This window comes from Eschrichtius robustus, chromosome 7 (assembly GCF_028021215.1).
Source record: "Eschrichtius robustus isolate mEscRob2 chromosome 7, mEscRob2.pri, whole genome shotgun sequence".
In the NCBI taxonomy this organism is placed as follows: domain Eukaryota; kingdom Metazoa; phylum Chordata; class Mammalia; order Artiodactyla; family Eschrichtiidae; genus Eschrichtius; species Eschrichtius robustus.
The window spans coordinates 1,860,341-1,882,335 of record NC_090830.1 but is presented as its reverse complement, the minus strand read 5'-3'; the positions used below and the strand labels follow the sequence as shown (position 1 = coordinate 1,882,335).

Sequence of the window (21,995 nt, the reverse complement as noted above, 5' to 3'; positions counted from 1 at the left end):
CAGAGTGAGGAAGAGAGATGAGTTACTTAATGTGAAGCAGGAGAACAGTTTCAAAGCAGGGGAACTACTGGTTCGCAACTCATGGCATAGGTTCCCCAGAGTTTTGAGGGTTTAGTGGTCACCATCAACTATATGGTTTTTTCTTTCCTTCCTTCCCTTCTTCCACTATAGGTTTGGGATTTGGAGTAGTTATTCTGTTTAGTGTTTGAATCCTGACTCTGTTGCTTACTTAGCTGTGTGGCCTTGGGCAAATAATTTAACCTCCAAGCCGCAGCTTCCCCATCTGGAAAACCTGGAAACTTTTCAGGGTCACTGGGAGATGTAAGATACAAAGGGTCTAGCACAGTGATTGGTGTATATTGGTGTATGGAGAGGAGTGCCATAATTAATTCTATTGCTTTTTCTCAACACTCTCTTCTCCAGTGACTTTTTTGAGTCCTTTCCTGCTTGTTTTTTTTCCTTTGTAGCTCCTTGTGGCATTCACTGACTTACTTTCCTAGCATTGCTCAAGACCAAAGTTGTTGACCTCTGATTTAGACTACTTATTTCCTCTTTAGGCAAAGAGGAACTTCACTTTTAACATATTAAGGCATCTTTTTCTTTCGTTCTAGCGCAATGCTGATTTTCATAGCCCTGTTTTATGCCTTAATGTAACAACTTCCTGTTTTTTTTTTTTTAACCTAGATTTTAACTACTACAACAAACCTAGACTTTTTATTTTAATTGGCATAAAGAGACTGAGTAACACCCGTAACTGACTTGTCTTTCATGTGATTCTGGTTTGTGATGTGCTGTGTTTTGGGAATAGCATTAATATTTTCTTGCAGTTTAACAATCAACAGTTTCCTGGCATCTTTCGGTAGATGTCAGGCAGTAATATTTTGGTCATGGTGGCCTGATTGTCATGTGCCCATTTAGAGAAAATTATTAATCTAGTGGTTTTCATTTCAAAATTAAAGAATTTTCTTTTTAATCATCTTCCTATACAGGCTGTTAACATGGCCAATTTTGTGAACACACCATGACTAGCCTTCTGACATGTGGTAATGCTGAATAATACAGCTGTTGTATTACTTGCCTAATATATGATCTAAGTTGTATTGCTATTGTCTTATGTTTTCCTTAACATTAAAACCTTTCTTCTGTTTGTTTTATTTTTTTTTAGTTATGAAATACACTGTTACTAACAAAAAACTAAACAGGAAACCCATGGGGGAACAAAAGGATGTGTAGATGGTTAGGCTTGATGTCATGCATATAAACAAGAGTATTTATAGAAGAGTTGTTTTGTATTTAAAATTGATTGTTTATTAATGAATGAAAAGAAACCCAACCTCTTAATTTCATCAAAAGATTTAGAGGTTTTGATCTTCCTGAATTCTAAAAATGTCCATAATCGAACTTTTTAATAATTGATTCCAGAAGAAATTGGTTTATAGTGAACATTCAAAGCACTTAGTGGTTTTTAAATCTTGTTGTTCATTAGACTCACTTAGGAAAAATTTTTAAATAATACTGATTGCTGAGTACAGCTTCTCCAGATTCTTCATTCAGTAGGATTGAGGCAAGGCCAAAGAATGTGTACTGATAAAAGGATCTCTAGGTGATTCTGATTTTTTTTTTTCTTTCTTTGGGTCTCATTTGGGAGACAGCTCTGTGAGTGATTAGTGCAGAGGAAGGGAAAATAAGCAACAGGAGATTTGATTGGATTGGGAAGCTCTCTGGTGAATAAGAAACACCATGTATTTTTTTTTTCTTTTCTTTTTTTTAGTGTAAAATACCCCTTTAAGGATAGAATTTGGAGCCTTGAAATTCTACTCAGTTGGTATGAACTGTGGGGAATTTGAGACAAATAGCTTTTGTAATTGGAATGCACACTGTGTTGTAATAATGTGGAAAGAGAAACAAAAACTTTCCTTAATGTAATGAGTTTCCATTATCTGCTTGATCTAAGGTTTACAAGCCTACATTGTGAGGATTTATATTGGGGATATAGGGGGTGTCATTTGCTGTGTGCATTCCTGTCCCAGCAACTTTCTCTTCAACCCCTTCCTTTCTCTGTCTGCAACATCAAAATATTTGTTGTCTGTACTTTTCTTTCTACACAGTGGTTTTCTTATCTCCCTTTCTCTTGGCCACACTGAAACCACTTCCAATACCACATTGTTAATGGAAGTTCACACACTTATTAGGTTTTTCCTTCTGTAAAACCCTTCCAACTCCTCATTGTTCTTACCAGAGAAAGAAGATGAACTCTGAGATTACTTAAGACCCTCCCTCTTTTTTTCTAGTGGAAGTAAGCAAAGAATGGAACCATCTCACCTTTCTGTGGATAAAGTAAAACTGCAATATGTTATTTTTTTTTAACTGAATTATTTCATCATGTTAAAACATCAATAATAACAAAATAATTAGGTTGACTCTTAAAGAAGGGATTTTACCATATAAAAGCTAATTAAAGAACACTTCTTGCTCAGTGTTTAGGTAGAGTAAGTTCCCTTTAATCCCAGTTTGTGTCACTTCCTGTCTCTCTGAATAGTAAAAAAACAAGAACGTTCTCACAAATGTGTGTCTGCCAACAAATTAATACTCCACAAAGAGAAACTCTGCCCCAAATGGCAGCTTCCAATAACTGCTCTGACTCAAATCACAACTCTTTCATTTTTTATCCCTTTCCCCTTCAAGGACAATATTTGCGGATGTCATGTTTGCTTTTTAAAAACCTATGGCATTTTCATTTAAGATGGTAAATGGTGACTGAAACTGCAGATCTAGATAGTGGGGAAACTAACAATCTTAAAAAACACTTCTGAGATGTGTGAGAATACATTCATCCTCTTCCCTCCTCTTTGTCCTTTTCAAAGAAGGAAAGTTCAGTATGAAACCAATTCAGATTGTGACTTTACTCGTGAGATATTTTACCTTTTTTCAGACAGTTTCATACTGACGTTTATAGAAAAGGAAGAAAGAAAAAATAACTATGTTAAAATAGAAGGGTTAAGGAATGTATTATTCATAAGCATAACGAACACAGGAACCTGTTTTTCCAGAAGAATCGGGTTGATTAAATCATTCACTACACAAGCCTCTAGTTATTTATTTTTGTCTCCAGAATTACAGTACTTAGCTTTTGTTATAAAGTGGACCTGATACCCATATTTGGTATGGCAGTTGGAACTAGTCAAATGAAGAATTATTTCATTTTACAAAACTTTTAGCAACTAAGGAATATAAACACTATCAGTTAAACATAGCATACTTGCGTTTTTTTATTCCTTGGGCTATAGTTTGAACAGAAATCAAATTATTTTATATAACACTGCTTCTTACAGAGTTCCTTTAAGTGAAGTATGAAAGCTGCAGTGTAAGCTTTATTGGCCTATAAATATGTCATTATAGTTGGACTACATTTATATGGTTTGGATTGTTGTTTAAGCCAAGAAAATATGTCTCTACAGGTTGACTTTTTATTGAAACCCTTTGAGGCATACAATAGAATGTATTTTAGGCCAAGGTTATTAAAACAGCATTTTCATTTTTTTGCAGCAGACTCATTGTCAGTTACGCTGCCACAAACTGTCTGTGGATGGGCAGTTATGAATGGTTTCATCTCCAAATATGTCTCTAGAAAAAGAAAAGATAGAGGAGTGTGAGCTGAAATCAAGAAGAGAGACCAAAAGATGTGGGTGTGGGTGAATTTAATGCTGGGGGTTCCCTCAGGTTCCCTCAGTTCAGTTTCTGTTTCTAAAGTCCCGTCAGATGGAGAAAGCGTGCCTTCCCCTGTCCCTTCTGCTGCTGGGACTTTTACTGTACTTTGGGGAATAGACAGCATGGTGGCGGTGAAGGAGCAGTGGCTGGGAGGTCAGGAGAATCTTACCTCTGCCTGTCCTGGAGGTCTGTCACTCACGGCACAAGTCACTGTGTGTTTACACCTTCGGGTTCCTCGTGTGTGAAATGGGTCATAGTGTGTACTTTGTTTATCTCGCTGGATTTCTGAGAAGGTCAATGGAGAAAAAAGATTAATATCAATGGAAGCATCTGTGATACTGAAGTCTAAGATGGTATTATCATATTATTATTATTATAAGAAGGCAATTCTATATCATAGGGAGCTAGGTGGTATAATATTAGCTAATTTGTTTCTTATGAATTTCCCTAATCACATGTTCTAGTCATTTGGGTCAGGGTTGACACTCTTACTGTCTGCCTCAGTAGAAGGCTGTTATTAAAATCCTTCAGGTTCTTTTATTTGTATATATATTATTTGTATATATATATATATATGTATATATTTGTATATATTATATATACAACTATATGGAGACAGAATATAAATATATATTTTTATATGTTTATATAGAGATATGTATTTATATTTTAATATAACATTTCTCCTCGTAAATTCGGTCAAAATAAGCTGGGCCACAAGTGGCCAGTGGTGTAAATGTCTTCTCCAGTAGTACTTCTAGTTAGAAATTGACTGTAGTCTTTGCTTGGAAATTCTGGAGGCCTTGTATTTCAAATGGTTGTTTCAACTTCGTTTTGAGTTTGATATGTCAAGCTGCTTCCTGGGATGTGGATACAGGAAGGATTCTCGATTTGTGTTGAAGAAAACAGTATAAATGTCTCTAATAAGAAGCATGCTAAGGTTCTGACAGTTTGTCATAGTAAGTATTTTTCACCAGAGACATCTAATGAACTTCTTAAGATGGAAGACATGCTTCTTCCTAAGCCAATCCTTTTCTTCTTTCCTTCCTTCCTTCCTAGATGTAAATTTTGTATGTATATATTAAACAGTCTTCTCAGGGTATTTGTTGTTTATATTTTAACTTCCATTGCCGAGCTAGCTATACTATTTTTTTCTTAAGATAGAAACTTGGGAAATTTCTTGGATGCTATATTGTTGAATTATTCTGTTCGTGGATATCATGAGGAATCCCTCCAGAAGGGCCTCTTCACCGAAACAAATTTGGCCTCCTTGAGTTCAAAATAGAAATCAGTTACACTTGAGGCTTATCAAAAATTTGTAAAGATAATTTCCAAAGGATTTTCTCACAAGCTCCTCTGACAGTATTGTTGTGTGAACCATGCATTCTTTAAAGAATCTAATTCTAGCACAGTGAACACGGGAGAAGCATGCTGGCCACGTGCCAACGTGGCTGTTTCTTCAAGAGGTTGCTTCATTTCATTGTAAAGTGACAGCCCAGAGAACCTTTAACACGAGCAAGTTCACACTTCCAAGAGTCCGTACCCAAGACATTCAAAGCTTTAGAACAACTTAGTGACAGGCCATTTTCTAAGGATCTGGGAACATAGACGGGAGGTTATTCCATTTCATTTCAAAGTTAAAATTCAGGTTGGCCATGTAATCAAATAGTTGAAGACTGTCCTGAAATAATGGTAGAATGAACATGTAAAAAGTGTCTTGAATAAACAACGATGTATGTTGTCTGCACTCAGCCATCTCGGCTACACCTGCTGTAAGGGAAGTCTGTGAAACCTAACCACATGTGAGCCAGTCAACAGCTGGTCTTTGATATTGCTGTCTAGATATCATACTGCCATCACTCAGGAAGGCTCATTCCAAGTTAAGACCCTTCCATTTGGAATTTCTGTTGACTTGCAGATCTTCTAGTGTTTCCTAGAGTGATGAACACTTTCTAGGACACCAAATTCAAATCTTTTAATAATGGACTGAAGGTTGGATAGTCAACTGAAGAGAAGTCCATAGAATTTAAGACTTTATTCTTACTTTTAGAATTGGAGATGTTGGGGCAGAGGTAAGAAAAAAGTGAAATTGGAACTTAAGTGCTATTTTTAAGTATTCAGGTTACCAGTATTCACCTCCTGGATACAATGTTTGAACAAGGTAAGAAGCTCATGCTTTTTTGGGAGCCCTTCATAGAATTGTCAGGCTGGACACTGGTACAGTTGATATTTCCTCTCCCCCCCTTCCTTGAAATAGTCCTCAGTTCTGTCTTTATTTGGCTTGTTTAGCCAAATCCCAGTTTTTTCAATTTTTCACCAGGATGTGGTTTCAGAATCCTTCCCCATCCTGGTCACTCATCTCAGGACACACTTTGGTTGTTCTTTTATACCAACTTACCCATTGTTGGAAGAGAGCCATGGCACATGCGTCAGGCTTGGCACCCTCCAGGTAGGAATGACACAGGCAAAACTATCGGAATCTCTTCCCTAATGCTGTACGGCCTTGGCTTTTCTACTCCTCAGGGCAAAAAGGAGGGAAAAGATGTTATTCAACCACTATACCTCCTGAATTTTAGTTACCTCTTTTTTTGCTGGTGTTTTTTTTAAACAGTAGTGTTAAATGTAGACTATTATCTAATGAACATCATTGTCAACTAACATGGCAGGAGGTTTTGTGGCTCAGTATCATTGCTGTGCCTTTCAAGTTTCTGTAATTCCTATAGTTGTATATTGTAGCATTTAGGGTAGGACTGTAGTATTTTTGCCTCAATAAAGATCCACAGTTGAATACCAGCTTGGTGTCCAGCTTTGTTTAAGCTGTTCTGATCAAATAAGATAAAAGACCAGCACACACGTCTTCCCTAAATTATCATATGTGTTAGTTTAGTTCATTACCATCCTTCTGGACTCTAGCTGTTCTTGCTTTTTTTTCATTCTCTGTTTTCTGGTGTATGGCCATATCTTTGATTAAAAAAAGACCATGATGGAGAAGGCAACCAACCCATACTTTTGTTTTCAGTCTCATTAATAAAAATGTGAATATCACCGTGAAAAATCTGTGGTAGTCACCATCTGATGGGAAGATTACCAAAGATGAAAGAAATTCAGCTGTGGTCTGAGTCCCTTGCTAATATATATGTCCCCTTTAGTTTCTGGTTACATACCCAGGGTCTTTAGGAAAAAGTCTTTTAGGCATCCTTGGCTTCTTGCAAGCCCATAAATATCTGGTGTTATAGATAGACAGGCACACTTGGAGCAATACTTCTATTTGCATTTGGTGGTAGGAGTCTACTGTGAGGAACAAACCTGATTGGTCCACGTGGTCTGTTAAGCATCCTTGAACAGTGCAACATCGCGCCTCAAATGTGCTTTAAAAATGAAGTTTGATTCAACATTTCCCCTTCCGTTGGAAATGTAAAATGTTTTTCTCCTTTTATTGTAACTCTAAAATATTTTTCTTTACTTTCCAGCTCTCATCTCTTTAGCCACTGCATGATTACTGACTGTAGACCGTTATTATAGCTGTTATCATGATGGCATCACCTTGGAACACAAAAGCACATACATCCAACATGTGAATTGATGGGGCTTTTCCAGAGGGTTTTGTGAGCAGCTATTTGATTTGGGCATCTAGGTTTAATTCTCTTTAGTATTGATGCTGATTCTTCCCAACTGCTCATTTGCCTTTTAGAGTACTTTAAATGTGAGGTTTTATTGCAAAACATTAATTTTCCTAAATGTCAAAGATCCACCCCTCTTCTCTCCTCTAACATTATGTGTTTAAGTCTGTAGTTTGTACAGGTCCACTGTTGAGGAAAGCTGAGGTTTGGACTTTTACCCCATTTTAATGAATATATTTATTTAGGACAGATTGGAATAATAGTGGGGTTTCAGAAGCTTTACAAGTGCTTCATGCACAGTAGGGGCTGAGCAAACAGTGCTGTTGATTTGGGGTTTTCCTAGTTGCCTTGCCCTGTGTGTTTTCAGTTGGTATGCTGGGATGAAGTGGCCTCGCTTTGTTCTCCCAAATGTGCCTGGCCTCTTTCTTTGGACCTCTCCACTTGCTTTTTAATTTTTTAATCATTTCTAACATCTTTTACACTTCTGACCCTTTAAAAATACTGGCTTTCAGCCAGTAGCTCCCCTTTCTTCGATAACCTCGTGCCTACTGGATAAGATACAAATGTTGTAGGCAAGCATCCAGTGAACTGTTCAGTCCCAGCCTCCAGTTTTTGTCTTTTTTATTAAAGATCTTTCATTGTTGTTGTTTTTCTGATTGCCAATGTTATCCGTGTTCATATTAGAAAATGTAGGCAATACAAAATGCGGAAAAATTTAAGTTGCTTCTTTTCCTCCCACCCAGAAGTAACTGCTGTCAGCATTTTTAATATCAATATGCCAAGGTATATGAATGTGTGTATAGGTATGAAATTCATATGCATACCCTTCCCCCCCCATTTAAATTTGTACAGGTGTATTATGACAGTGCCTCCATATCATAAAATACTGTCTCTTTCTGCCTGCCATAATGTTTCATTAGAGAGGTGTTTCTGTTTGGACATTTCATTTGCTTCTGTTTTCCCACAAACTCTGAAATTCTTGTAACTCTGCCCATGTCCATGACTCTTTCCTCATACGTTTGTAGAGGTGGAATTGCCAGCTCAAAGTGCGCACAGAATGTTAAGACAGCCTATCTCTCTCTCTTATCTCCTATCGCTTATGTAAACCTCTCGCTTTAGCCTAACTAGTCTAACTGCTTGGTCTTCTTTCTCTTTAACCGCATGCACCCACACCCCTGCTCCCCAACCCTCCCGTGAATTTTGTACGGCTCATGCCTTTACTCATTCTTGGAATGCCCCTTCCAGGACTCTTACCTGAAGGAAATCTCTTTTCTTTAAGTTTCAGTTTAAGCCCCTGAAGCCCTTGTTTGGCATCCTGCTCAAAGGATTTTCCCTGCTTATGGAGCTCTTATCACACTCAGTGTCTCTACCACCTGATTGAGCACCTTACGCTATAACTAGCAATATAATGCAGTATCTTTTTTTTTTTATATATATGCTTGTCTTATCTTCCCAGCAACAGTCCTAACTATCCTTTAGGCATTCTAGCTTCACAGCTATATTTAGTAGGTTAAGTAAACATGCGACTTTCATGATCAACCTCCTCTGAAATTTCTGGCGTTCTCTGCCCTGCGTGGTAGGGACACCTGTGTGGATTCAGTGGTTGACTTGAGTTCTTGTCCAGCACTTCCTAGGACACCCTCTAGTGGAGGGGCTTTCTCATTGGTACCTGTAAGGAGAAGCAATGTACAGTTGGCCCTCCATATCTGCGGGTTCCGCATCCATGGATTCAACCAACCTTGGATGGAAAATACTCAGAAAAGAAAAGAAAAAAAAACCTTCAGAGTGTTCCAAAAAGCAAAACTTGAATTTGCTGCATTTTGGCAACTATTTACTTAGCATACTTAGCATGTATGTTGTATTAGGTATTACAAGTAATCTAGGGATGATTTAAAGTGCAGTTGACCCTTGAACCACGCGGGGGTTAGGGTGCCAGCCCTCTGCACAGTGGAAACTCTGGGTATAACTTACAGTCGTCCGTCCATATCTGTGATTCCTCTGTTTTCCCGCTTCTGCATACCCATGGATCCAGCCAACCTTGGATCATGTAGTACTGTATTAACTATTGAAAAAAATCCCTACATAAGTGGACCCATGCAGTTCCAATCCGTATTGTTCCAGGGTCAAATGTATAAGGGAGGATGTGTGCAGGTTATACACACATGTTATACCATTCTATATAAGGGATAGGAGCATCCTCAGATTTTGGTATCCTGGCGGGGTTTCTGGAACCAATCCCCCATGGATACTGAGGGACGACTGTACTTGTGGTGTTTAGTTTCTAACTGTTTTTGGCTTCGTTTATAATCCTCCATTATAGACTCATTCGTGGAAACTTACTAAGAGAGCTTTTGAACATGCTCAAAGCTAGCTTGCCAGCCTAGGGATTTTTGGTGGTGTTGTAGGAGTTTGTTGTGTGTGGACATTTACATATTAATACTGGCACTTATTAATTCCTCCCTTCCTCAAGGGAATCTTTTTCATGTGTCAGGATTATAGCAGTGACAAAAATGTGCAGGGAAATAAACAAATCCAGACTGGACTTGCTCTCCCTTATCTTTTTATTATCATCAGCTTGTTTGTAATCTGTCTTCTTTAGGTGACAGGTTATTAAGGAGATGGTTTTAGCAAGACATCTGATACTTCTTATTCTAGGCAATTGTACTGTTTTAATCCTCACCTCCCTTAAAATGGTTACTCGCTAATCATGGTGGAGGATATTCCCCACCTTCCAACTACTCATTCTACTTCTTTGGTTCACAAGAGAAGTATTCTGTTAGGCTCTACAAAAACAATGCTTTATGCCTGGCCTATTCACTCAATAAGAAATAAAACATTGTTTTCATAGCAGTGCTGATAATAAGGCAGATTTCAAAGCATGATGAAACGTATACTTTTCTAGCAGAGAAAAACCTATAGTTACCTGGCTAATTACCCATGACATGATGGCTGTGTGTAAATATAGGCTTTCACATGTGCAGCCTCTGTGTGGGTTTCTTTCTTTTTTTTTTAAATTGAGAATGCTCATTTAGTTTCCATTGTTTTGTATTAATGTTTTCAATCAAAGATTTAGAAGAATGAGCAAACACAGAACCTACCATATTCGGGTGGCTTCTTTTTGACCACTGTACTAAACGTTTGTGTCATGAACTTTAAAGTAAGACAGACGTGAATTCAAATCCTTGCTCCGTAATCTGTATCACCTTAAATTTTTAAATTCTGCTTTGTTTGTTTATCTGTAAAACAGCATTAATACCTGTCTCAGAGGACTGGGAAAGATTAGATTAGATTACATGTGGGGGAGCATTTAGTCAAGAACATTAGTTTTCTTTCCTCTTTCCTTTAGAAAAGTAAACCTTGCAAAGTGCTATTTTCTTCCCCAAGAAAGTAAAGTGGACAGTTGCAACCTAAATATAGTAACATGAAGTAACAGGCATCGACTTCTACTCATATTTCATTAATCAACAAAGTGATTAATTCCATGGTCATGTTTTACTTCCAAGAGGTGAGGATATATAATCATACAGCATTCTTGGAAGGAGAGGAAAATTGGATGTTGGGTGAACATCTGTAATAATCTCACACGTGCCCTTTGGATAATGGTAAATCTCATACAATAATAAAATCTCAGGGTTGATAATCTAGTTACAAAACTCTAGTTATGACATCTTTCCTGAGCTTACTACTTCTTAAATGTCCTCTGCTGAAAATAGTTAATTTTTTAATATTTTCAGTGATTGAGGAAACTCATGACTTTACAGTTCCTTTCCATCTTTGATCCATCTCCGTGCTAGAAATTCTTTCTTCTGAGGAATTAAATTAGAAAAGTATGGTTTATAGTACAAACGACTGTATTAATGATGTACTGTTGTTATTAGTTCTATTCTCGAGACAGCAGAGAACAAATCAAATTTTTGTTCTTGACAGCATTTCAAATATTTGAAAATAACTGCCCCCGCCTCCAGTTCTCCATTCTCCAGGTCAAACACCAATAGTCTCAATCCACATTCCTTACACAGCATGACTGCTGGTTTTCCCACCTGTCTGGTAGCCCTTATCTAAAGACATCTAAGTTGTCCCTGTTGCTCTCCATGTGTAACTATCTATGTTTTCTATTTAAAGAAAAGGCGGTACTTCAATCTGGTTTCCGGCCTTAATTTTACTTTTTATACAAAAAAATTTAAACCTTTCAGAAGCAAAAGTACTTCTTCACCTCCTTTCTGATTCCACTCCTCCCAGAATTAACACACTGCTAATGATCGGTAGTTATTCCTCCAGTTAACTGTGTGTGTATGTGTGTAAATTGTTTTGCTTTAAAAATAACATCTTACGCTGTGTACAGTATTTAGCAAGTTGCTTTATCAACTGCTGTTAAGTAGCCTAGAACTGTGCCGTCCAGCATGGTAGCCACTAATCACATATAGCTATTTTTTTAAAAAATAAATTTATTTATTTATTTACTTTTGGTTGCGCACGGGCTTTCTCTAGTTGCGGTGAGCAGGGGCTACTCTTCGTTGCAGTGCGTGGGCTTCTCATTGTGGTGGCTTCTCTTGTTGAGGAGCACGGGCTCTAGATGTGCGGGCTTCAGTACCTGGGTGCCAGCCCTCTGCACAGTGGAAGCTCAGGCTCAGTAGTTGTGGCTCGCGGGCCACACTGGCTCAGTAGTTATGGCTTGCGGGCTCTAGAGTGCAGGCTCAGTAGTTGTGGTGCATGGGCTCAGTTGCTCCGTGGCATGTGGGATCCTCCGGACCAGGGATCAAACCCATGTCCCCTGCACTGGCGGGCAGATTCCCAACCACTGCGCCACCAGGGAAGTCCCACACACGTAGCTACTGAGCCCTTGAAATGTGGCTACTTTAACAGAGAGACTGAGTTTTTAATTTTATTTAATTTTAATTAATTTCAGTATAAAATTAAAAACTAAAGCAGTGTAAAATATTTTTTTTGTTAAACATAACTTTATTGCTTTGGTAGGACTACATCACTTTAACTATTGAATATTTAGCATGCAAACTGGATGTGCTGTAAGTGTAAAATAGACACCTGGTTTCAAAAACTTAGCTTAAAAAAGAATATATCTCATTAATAATTTTTATATTGGTCACGTTGAAATAATATTTTGATATGTTGGGTTAAAAAATATATTATTGTAATTAATTTTACCTTTTCCTTTATTTTTTTTAATGTGGCTACTAGAAAATTTTAAATTATGTATATGGTACACATTATATTTATATTGGACAGTGCTGATCTAGAGCGATATGGACGGCTGTGATGTTTAGCTAAACCTTTTATTTTAAAGTACGTGTCTGGTGTACATTGTCACGTGCGTGCATCCTCTACAAGTGGTTGTGCTTTTGTGTACTTTACAGTGCTGTAGAGTACAGTAGTACAGTATCATTATTTCAAGCCCAGGATGTCCGGAAGCAAGCGTAAAAGCAGCGGTGATGTAGCTGATACTGCAGAGTAAGCTAGGCTAACTTTGTTGGACTTATGAGCAAATTGGACTTACAAACACACTCTCAGAATGGAACTCGCTCATATGTAGGGGACTTACGTAGAAGAATCGCTGTTGTATGCACTGAGTGCTGAAGAAGACCAGGGCACTGTATTTGCTGTAGAAGGAAGATGACGATGAAAGAGACCCAGTCCCTGCCCTTAGGAACCCATGGTGTAGCGGGGTGGACAGCACAACTAGGTTATAAGGTAGTGTTTAGCCAGTGCATGGATGAAGGTGTAAGCAGAGGGCACTGGGAGTATGGAAGAAGGTTCCTGAGTGGGTCTTGCACGTGAGCAAACTTGTAAATGCTTAAAGAGCAGGGATGATGACCGCTGTTCCTTTGGTAGTAGTCTCGTGTGATTGTTAAATAAATGAGGAGATTCCCATCCCGTGTGATCACTGTTCTTCCAGGATATTACTAGGCTTGAAGACGATCGTGGTCGTCTTTGGCTTAGATCTTCTTTTTGAAGGACCTACTTATCCCACTACGAGCTTGGATTTGGTGCAAAGTTGGCTTTCTAGATAGAATTCCTGTGCTTGATGTTAGATGCTGACCTTTCATTGGCTCTAATAAATACCTAGTGGTTCATATCAAGCTTATCTGGTTAGCAAAAGAAATACATATTTTACATATCCCTCATTGAAATTCCTAATATTTTGCCAAAGCTTTAGCACTTCCACCCAGAAAGTGTTCGGAGGTGCTGAAGGGAAGATAATTAAACTTAAGGCTCTTTCTTGATTTGTTTGGATTTATAGTTTCATTTGTTTCATAACTATGGAGACTTCATACCTACCAATGCGTGCTCTGGCGATAAAGGGATAACAGTTGAAACGCAAAATGTTAAGTCTTTACCCTCTCATTGGGTGTCCTTGATTCATCAAAGCAATATTTTGATACCGTATTCTTAGCTTGTGTTACCTACAAGCTAAGAAAAAAAGTTGCTAATTTTAGATTGCAGATGATAAAACTTTTCCATGAAAATGTCAACTTTCTGCATGGTTACATTGTTCATGGTTGCAAATGGGGCTAGTGTGGTTAATCAAATCAATTCATAGAAAACAATTTCTCCCAAAGGCAGTGTTAGAATGGATCTCACAAAATCTGAGAATTTACCCTGGGCAGAGCTTTCTAGCTGAATAAAACTTCTCCTGTTGAATCTAAGAGTGGAGATCGGGAGGGTATAGGATCATAGATAGCAGGTTCACGGTTTGACAGGAGGTTTACGGATAATCATCAGCTACCCCCAGCTGCCTGCCCCCCCCCACACACACACAAACTGTAGCTTAGGCAATAAGTCATATGCCTGAATATTCTGCTGGGGAATCATCTGAGTCATGAATTCTTAATTAAGGACTGATAGATACATTTTTGTGGGGTGCCTAAACCTGCAAATCTTCATGCATAATTCTGGATATAAACACACATTTTCTCAGGAGCCCATACCTAGCATTCATCTGATTCTGAAAGGAGTCTGTGATGATAAAAAGGGTTAGGAAATACTTTTTCAATGCCTATTACTTATCACTCTGCCCAAAAAGCCACCCATCAGGGATTACCACCAAGTTTTATTTATTGCATTTTCCTAGAAGCCCATGCATATGTGACAGGGAGGAGAGGTAATTGGATTGGCCTCTTCTGATGGTGCTTAACCTTTGGGTATGTGGCATAGATAACTTTGAGAATCTAGAGAACACTATGGACTCCCTACCCAGAAAATACATCTGCAAAATTGGAATGACATTCGAGGACACTCATGGACCCCTTCGTGAAACTGGTCTTTGAACTCTTGGTTAAAGACTGCTGGTTGATTCTCTTTAAAGAGTACGGAATCGTTGTGCTATGAAGAAAAACGAAAATGATATGTGTCCACGCACAAGGTTGATGGGGTTTTTGCTTCCAGATACAAGGATTTTTGGTTTTCATGCATGTGTGACAAGAAAGAGCATGCCTCTCTCATGTCATGTATTTTTCTATTTTCAAATTATTAATTTTGACAGCAGGAATGGGCACTGGGTAATTCTTATTTGCTCCTGTCTGGATGATCGGGATGTGCTGTGTATACATTATAACTTTAGTAGTTACTTCCTGTTTAGGAAGCCCTCTGAAAACTCCTCGTGGTGAAGTAGAGCCCCCTGTTGTAATGTAAATACGTTCTCTGTGGCTTAATTTTTATATATCGCGTTTCATAAAATGAGACCTGCCTAAGGATTTTTCTGAAAGCCTTTTTATCACATCAACCCTGTGGCCACATTTTTTTTTTGGCCACACAGCATGTGGGACCTTAGTTCCTTGACCAGGGATCAACCCTGCACCCCCTGCAGTGGAAACGTGGAGTCTTAACCACTGGACCATCAGGGAAGTCCACAGTGGCCACTTCTAACGACAGTTTGTTTCTTATGTGAATCAATCGCATGCTCAGTGTTCTAAATATTTATAAAATAATGGCTTTTTGTCTTTTACTAAGGGAGCTCTGCATATTGTTTATGGGTCTAAATTTGGCCTATTTCCTGGGAGCCTGAGTTGAAGCCCAAGATGAGAAACATTTTCTTCTTTATTCTGATCAAGACCCCATCTGCCGTTTGCTAGACTAAACTACTTACTGGGAAGGGAATGAGAGTCCCTCCCTCACCCCAATTTTTTTTTTTTAATTAATTTATTTATTTTTAGCTGTGTTGGGTCTTCGTTTCTGTGCGAGGGCTTTCTCTAGTAGCGGCGAGCGGGGGCCACTCTTCATCGCGGTGTGCAGGCCTCTCACTATCGCGGCCTCTCTTGGTGCGGAGCACAGGCTCCAGACGCGCAGGCTCAGCAGTTGTGGCTCACGGGCCCAGCTGCTCCGCGGCATGTGGGATCTTCCCAGACCAGGGCTCGAACCCGCGTCCCCTGCATTGGCAGGCAGATTCTCAACCACTGCGCCGCCAGGGAAGCCCCCACCCCAATTTTTAATCTAAAATAGCGTCCGGCATGTAGTAGGTGCTCAATACATACACTGGGTGAATGGCTGCATGATGAAGCTTTAAATCTTGTACCTGGAGGCAGAATAATGTAACGGTAGGAGTCTGGCAGACCTAAACTTGAACCTGGATTGCTGATTAAAAAAAATCCATATAATAATTTCTACCTCACAGAGATGTTGTAGGATTTGATAACATTGAATTCCAGGTACTTAAGACAGTGTCTGGCACAATAAAACACTTGATAAATGGAGCATTATTAAAGTCTTAGGCCTTAAATTTGGATATCTTAGACTTTAGCCATTTGTAAACCAATGTCAAAATTTTTCTCATGTTGATAACTCCCTATTTTATAATTTAGTTGATATTTTTGCTTTAACTGCTTTTTTTAACTTAAACAACTTTAATAGGAAATTTCATATCACTACTGCAAATGGAAAACCAGTATCACTTGCTATAAATAACAGTGAAGATAAACACATAGTTCTTAAAATGAAAAAAAATGTTTATCCGTGTATCACCTAAAATTGAGTTGGGTACTCCTAGTGTAGACCACACTAAAGTCGTTTCGTTTGAGGCTCTTCTCCTGGGCAACAGCCCAGCCTAGGTTATTGATAGCAGTGAGACCTGCCCGGACTATGGCAAGCCTCATGTCAACAGCAGGCCGGGGAGGGTTGGAACCAGTTGCACTGAATTAACCTATAGGCTCAGAAGTATAACTGCCACACAGATGCGAAGTCTGAAAATAACCCACCGTGCACCTGCCCCTTTTGTGTGTCCGTTACAGAGTTAATTAAGCACCAATAGATTAGATGCTGTAAGAACAGTAGAATAAAGACATGACTCTTACCTTTGAGATGCCTGGACTCACATGATTGGCTTCATACCCAGCTCCCATTTGGGGATGAGGCCGCGGGACAGTTTCTGAACACAGATCTCAGTCAGGTGAGGAAAAGGGTAATTGTTATTACTACCAACTGGCCCAACACAGTGATGAAGTAACCTGGCAAATCTGAGTCCTGGGTAAAACTAGTTTCTTTAGAAATTTGCCGAGGCGAAGGTGATTGGCTGAGATTGAATCCTTCAGGTTGTCTAGATTAGAACAACCTGCCCTAGCCTTGGGTTTAAGCTAAGCAAAAGGAAATAAACACTGCTCTAAAAGGGAGTGTACACCAGCGGTGCGCAAAAAAAAAACAAAGGTGAAGGCTCACATCCGTGTTGTGTTGCGTAACTGATAGAAGCTGAAGCACCATTGGAAAAAGGCTCCTCGTCCATACTACTCTCCTAATCATGTAAATACGTACAGCGCGTTTTGGGATGCTTGTTAACGACGCTGTAGGCACGGTGGCAGCCAGAACATTTCGCGTGGTTTGAGAAACAGCTCTGGATGTGTTTGCAGACAGTCTGATTCCAACAGTGTCCTGAAGACCATCCGCAATTTGACTGCGCTCTTCTCTGTTGTGCTCTGAAAGAAAAAGGTAATGCAGCCAAGTATTGTGCTGTTGGCTATAAACAGCACAATTCCGAATACAAATATTATTAAAGGTAAATGAATCATTGAAAGGATAGTAGCATAAAATACCTGACAAATGGACTCCTGAAGTTTGGGCAAGAATAAATTTTACCATCCATGAGCAGCACCTCAGTTCATCAACCGGTAATATTAGTTGTCCATTTAAGTCGCCAAAAAACATTTATGATCGTAAAGTAAATGGTAATTAGGACTTACCAGGCTGTAAATACATAGCAGGGATGTGGTGATATCATAATAAACCATGAGAGAAGCTAGAGTGGTTTCTAGTGTTAGTAGAACCTTGAGAAATATTTAAAGCCGTGCTCTCAGCACCACAGTTGTTGTTGCGTTGTTTTGTTTTTTTTTAATTGGAGGTGAGGGGAACAGCAACTGGTGTTGTATCAAAAAATGTGCAACTCTTTTTCATTAGGGTCAATGGGAGTATACCGACTATCGAGAGGAGATTAAGCCCTTGGTTTGTATGATGCATGAATCTTTTAACAAACAGAATCTGTACTTAAGGAAAAATAAAATACTCCCTCCTGTTCCTCCCTCTCTTAGTTCCCTCATTTCTGGTTTCTTTCCTTTGAATGAGTTTTGTAGAAGCGAAAAAAGACAAGAGCAGAAAGGTCCCAGGCCTCTCAGCTACTTGGCTGGATTTCAGATTCTAAAAAGTAAAGCATTCATCACTCTAGCCCTGGGCTTTGCTTCCCTACCTTGTTGTTACCTGCCAGTCTGCTAACGGTGGAGACATGGAAAGGGGTACCGAGCCCCACCTGCCTCCTGGCTTCACTCACAGCCGCAGGAAGGGCGGCCTGTCAGTGGGACAGGGAGAGCTAGACGGTGTCCAGAACCACAGCCTGGTGACATCATGGCAGCGAATCAGTTGAAGATCCAGCCCAACCGCTGATCTGCAGGCCAGTGTCACTGCCTGGCAGGACTGGCCTGGCCGAGCAGCTTATATCTGAGTAAGGAGCAAGACCATTCTTTGTAAAGTCCGTCAGTCCCACAGGAAGTTCCAAGGAGAACGATGCGTGCCCCGTGCTGGTGGATGTTGAAAGTTGCTTTTGCCGCGTCTTAGCTGCACTCTTGGTTTCTATACCTGTATCCTGGGTTCAGGAGACTCCTGTCATCCTTGACTGTGGCCTTTCTTGAGCCCCTTCTGTGTGCATTTACTACAATCGTGCCTAGTATGTGCAAGGCACTGGGAAAGAAGTGACCGGCACAGTCAACACACCTACACTAGCATCATTAGCAACTGTTAGTTAAACAAGTTTATACACGGGGACACATGTGCCTGGTGTGAAAAACATGGCTGGGATTTGTCCCAGAATAATTTTATGTCTTCACATTCCTGTGGTCCTCAAATCCCTTTTTAGATTTGCACCTTTCTTGATTCTAAAGTCTGGAATCGAATAACAGAGTCCAGCTTACTGGATAATCAGGTAGAGGTGAACGGTGAAAATCAGCACATTAACAGCTGTAGGGCTGATGCAGGCACCAGGCAAAGTGGACACACACCTCAGGGCTGAGGGAGAAACCAGGACCCCTGGTGTTGCCAGGAACTAACTCCACAGTGGCTGGGGTGTGGAGGTGGGGAGGGTCTTGGATCTCCCAAGGGAGGATCCAGGGATACAGGGGAGGTGGCAGGGAGCACTGAAGAGAGGGGTTGGGGGCAATGGCTGTTTACTAACCTGCACGAAAGTCTTTGATATTTTGACCTGGCGAGAACGCCGTGGGGTGTACCAGCGGAAGGGCAGCCCTCCCTATAGTCCTGGTGTCAGTGTGCTAACACAGGGGCAAGAATCATCTAGATTCTGTTTGTAGCTCACTGAAAGCCCGCCCTACAATGCTTAACTGAACAGTGCTCTTCAAAATGCACGGACTAAAAATAGTTTCATCCGCAGCGTGAACATAGTTTCATATTTATACTAGCATCTGGCCTAAGAAATTGAATACTCCATTCTTTAAATAGCTCCACTCCAGCTCTTTGAATACTCTGAGAAGAAAATCTCCCTCAAACACCTTGTTTACATAGGCACGTTTAAATGCAAACAAGCTCCCTTTTTAAAAAGCAGAAGAATATTAATTTGGGAGTTAATGGGGCTTTGGGGTAGTCTTTCTGTGTAGGGGCAGGTAGAGAAGGAGGGGTTGAATAGAGAATGGATTTAAAATATGTCCATTTAGTAAGAGATTTCTGAGACATCTACTGTTTAACTTTTTCTGTTTTCCAAAATTTGATTCACAAACATGTGAATAGTGTGTGTGAATCTTTACCATCATATGTGAAGCCAGTTAGAATGAAGTTCTTGGGAAGAAAAATTTATGCTGCTGCTAATGCCCAAGAATAATAGAAACATAAGGCTAGATATACTTTAACTTTTTCTACCAGTAAATGCTTTGGGGCCGGAAATCATTTGCCAGCAGGCAATGAATGTACTTTTGTTAGTCTTAGGGGGATACTAATGGTTAGTCCCCATGAAGAAAAATGTGAAAATGACACACTAAAAGGTAAACATTACGAATGGATGGCTAATGATTAGCTGTTATAGTCCGAAGGGGCAGGGTATTTTTTTTTTTTTTTATAGTTTTATGACCCTTGCCCAGCCTTTATTGAAAGAACATTGTATATTCAGAGTTATATATTTCAAACCTACACCTCCTTTGAACATCCTTCTTTAAAGATCATAGCAAAATAAATAAATAAAGATCATAGCAAATGTTCTCCACATTTATTTATATGCTGTAGGGGGAGGAGGATTTTAAATGTATACTGGTCTTAACGTTATATTAAAGAAGAGGAACACAATTATTTTTAAAAATCCAGCTTGTGAACCCACAGAGTGGGATATAGTAATAAATGTTCACCCTTCCCCTGTCCCACCCATCCTGAAAAGTAAGGGTAGTACTGTTGTTCTGTCAGGTGGGTAAGTTAGCATTTAGTATATTATTGCTACAGTAAAGTCAAGATATATCCTTGTCCAAAGTGAAAAGCTTTTGTGAGCATAATCCAGTTCAGAAAAGTAAAATTGTTAACGGGTTGCATTTTTTTCCTTATTTAAAGCAAAAATGGCTTTTTTTCAGTCCCTGGGGGCTCTAGTTTTACATCTTAGATTAACTACTTTAGTAAATAAAGAATGTCAGTAGAACATTGCCCACTAAAATGTTAACATGTGGGTATGTTTGAGGAATAGTAACAGAAAGGCAACTTTTCCGTCATCGATGTTGAAATTAGATTTGAGGCCATGGGTTGTTCTTCACGGTCTACGAAAGTAAGTGCCTTGGCTGAATGAAAACTATGTAGATTTCTCTGGGAAACACTGAAATGTCATAATTTAAACACCACTTTCATTTTTCACCAGTGGGACTTTTCTAGATAAAAATCTAATTCTAAATCATTCTTTTAAAATGTTTTTTCCCATTATGAATGTAACAAGTTTTTTATTGCAGAAAGTAAAAATATGCAAAAAGAAAAAATAAAAATCATTCATAGTCCCACTACCCAGAGGCTACCTCTGTTAACAGTTTAATTCCAATTTACTATATGTTCTTGATTCTAAGAGCCACTGGTTGTAAAGATGCATCATTGATTTCACAACAGCTTTTAGGGAACAAGAAACAATTTCATTCCATATATAGACATAATTTTTAGATACATACTGATTTCAGAAAATTACAAAGTGGTGAAGGGGGCCAGGGAGTGCATTTTAGAATTGCTTTTTAAAGGCCCAGCTCTGGCCCTTCTTCTCCTCGAAGCTGTATTACTCCCTGGGTTCCCAGCTCACCGGGAATCCTGCCCTAGTCCAAGACTCTAAGAAACGTAAGGAACCTCAACTATTCAATTTTACATCCATCAGAGTAATCCTTCCACTGTTTTCCCAGTAATATTGGGTTTACTTACCTTATACAGCCCTGGATTTTTTTTTTTATATGCTCTCTCTGAATTTTAGAAAGTTTTTGTTTTTATATTGGACTAAATATAAAACTTAGTGGCTCTAAGTTTAATGGCTCTGCCACATTTACCCACTGGGACCAGTTCCCTTAATAAATCCCATAAGACAAGGGTCTAGACTCTTCTCCCACATAAAAGTCCTTTTGATACTTTAAAAGCAGTTCTCACATTCCTTTCAAGAGCTCCTGAAGTCTTCCTGGTTCTTCTGATATCTTTGAATTTCTAGGTTAACTATCCCTGGTGCTTTCAACCTAGAGTATTCTTATACTTGTGTTGGTGTGTTCTGGTTAATCACTGCTCATTTAAAAATACCATCTGCAGGCTGTATATGTTGTCTAACCAAGGTGGCATATAATAAGACCATTACATTCTTCATCCTGCACCTACATTTCCATGAATTCTGTCCATGTTCTATTGTTTCTCCCAAGCAGTACTTTCTTTTGAGTCATATGGAAATCATGGTTAGCTAGAAAACTGGGTCTTTTTTTTTTTTTTTTTTTTTTACATGAAATGTTAAGATGGACCACCGCCATCCAGTTCTTGTACAATAATTTTTTTCTTTTTTTAAAACTAAGTGTAAGACTACATTTTTCTTTATTATATTTAGCATTTTTTGCTTCCAGCCAATTTTCAGCCTTTTTAAGAGCTTTTTGCTCTTGACTCTAATACATTTGGAGCATATCTTCCAACTGTGTCATCTGCAAGTGTGAGAAATCTTCTATATCTTTACTCAAGTAGTGATTAAAACAA

At 39.1% G+C, this 21,995-nt stretch overlaps 1 protein-coding gene across 3 annotated transcripts in view; it reads left to right on the top strand.

The window, feature by feature from the left end:
* Positions 1 to 21,995, top strand: part of ARID5B (AT-rich interaction domain 5B) — a 188,738-nt gene that overhangs the window by 31,937 nt on the left and 134,806 nt on the right. The gene's annotated exons all lie outside the window — the stretch shown is intronic.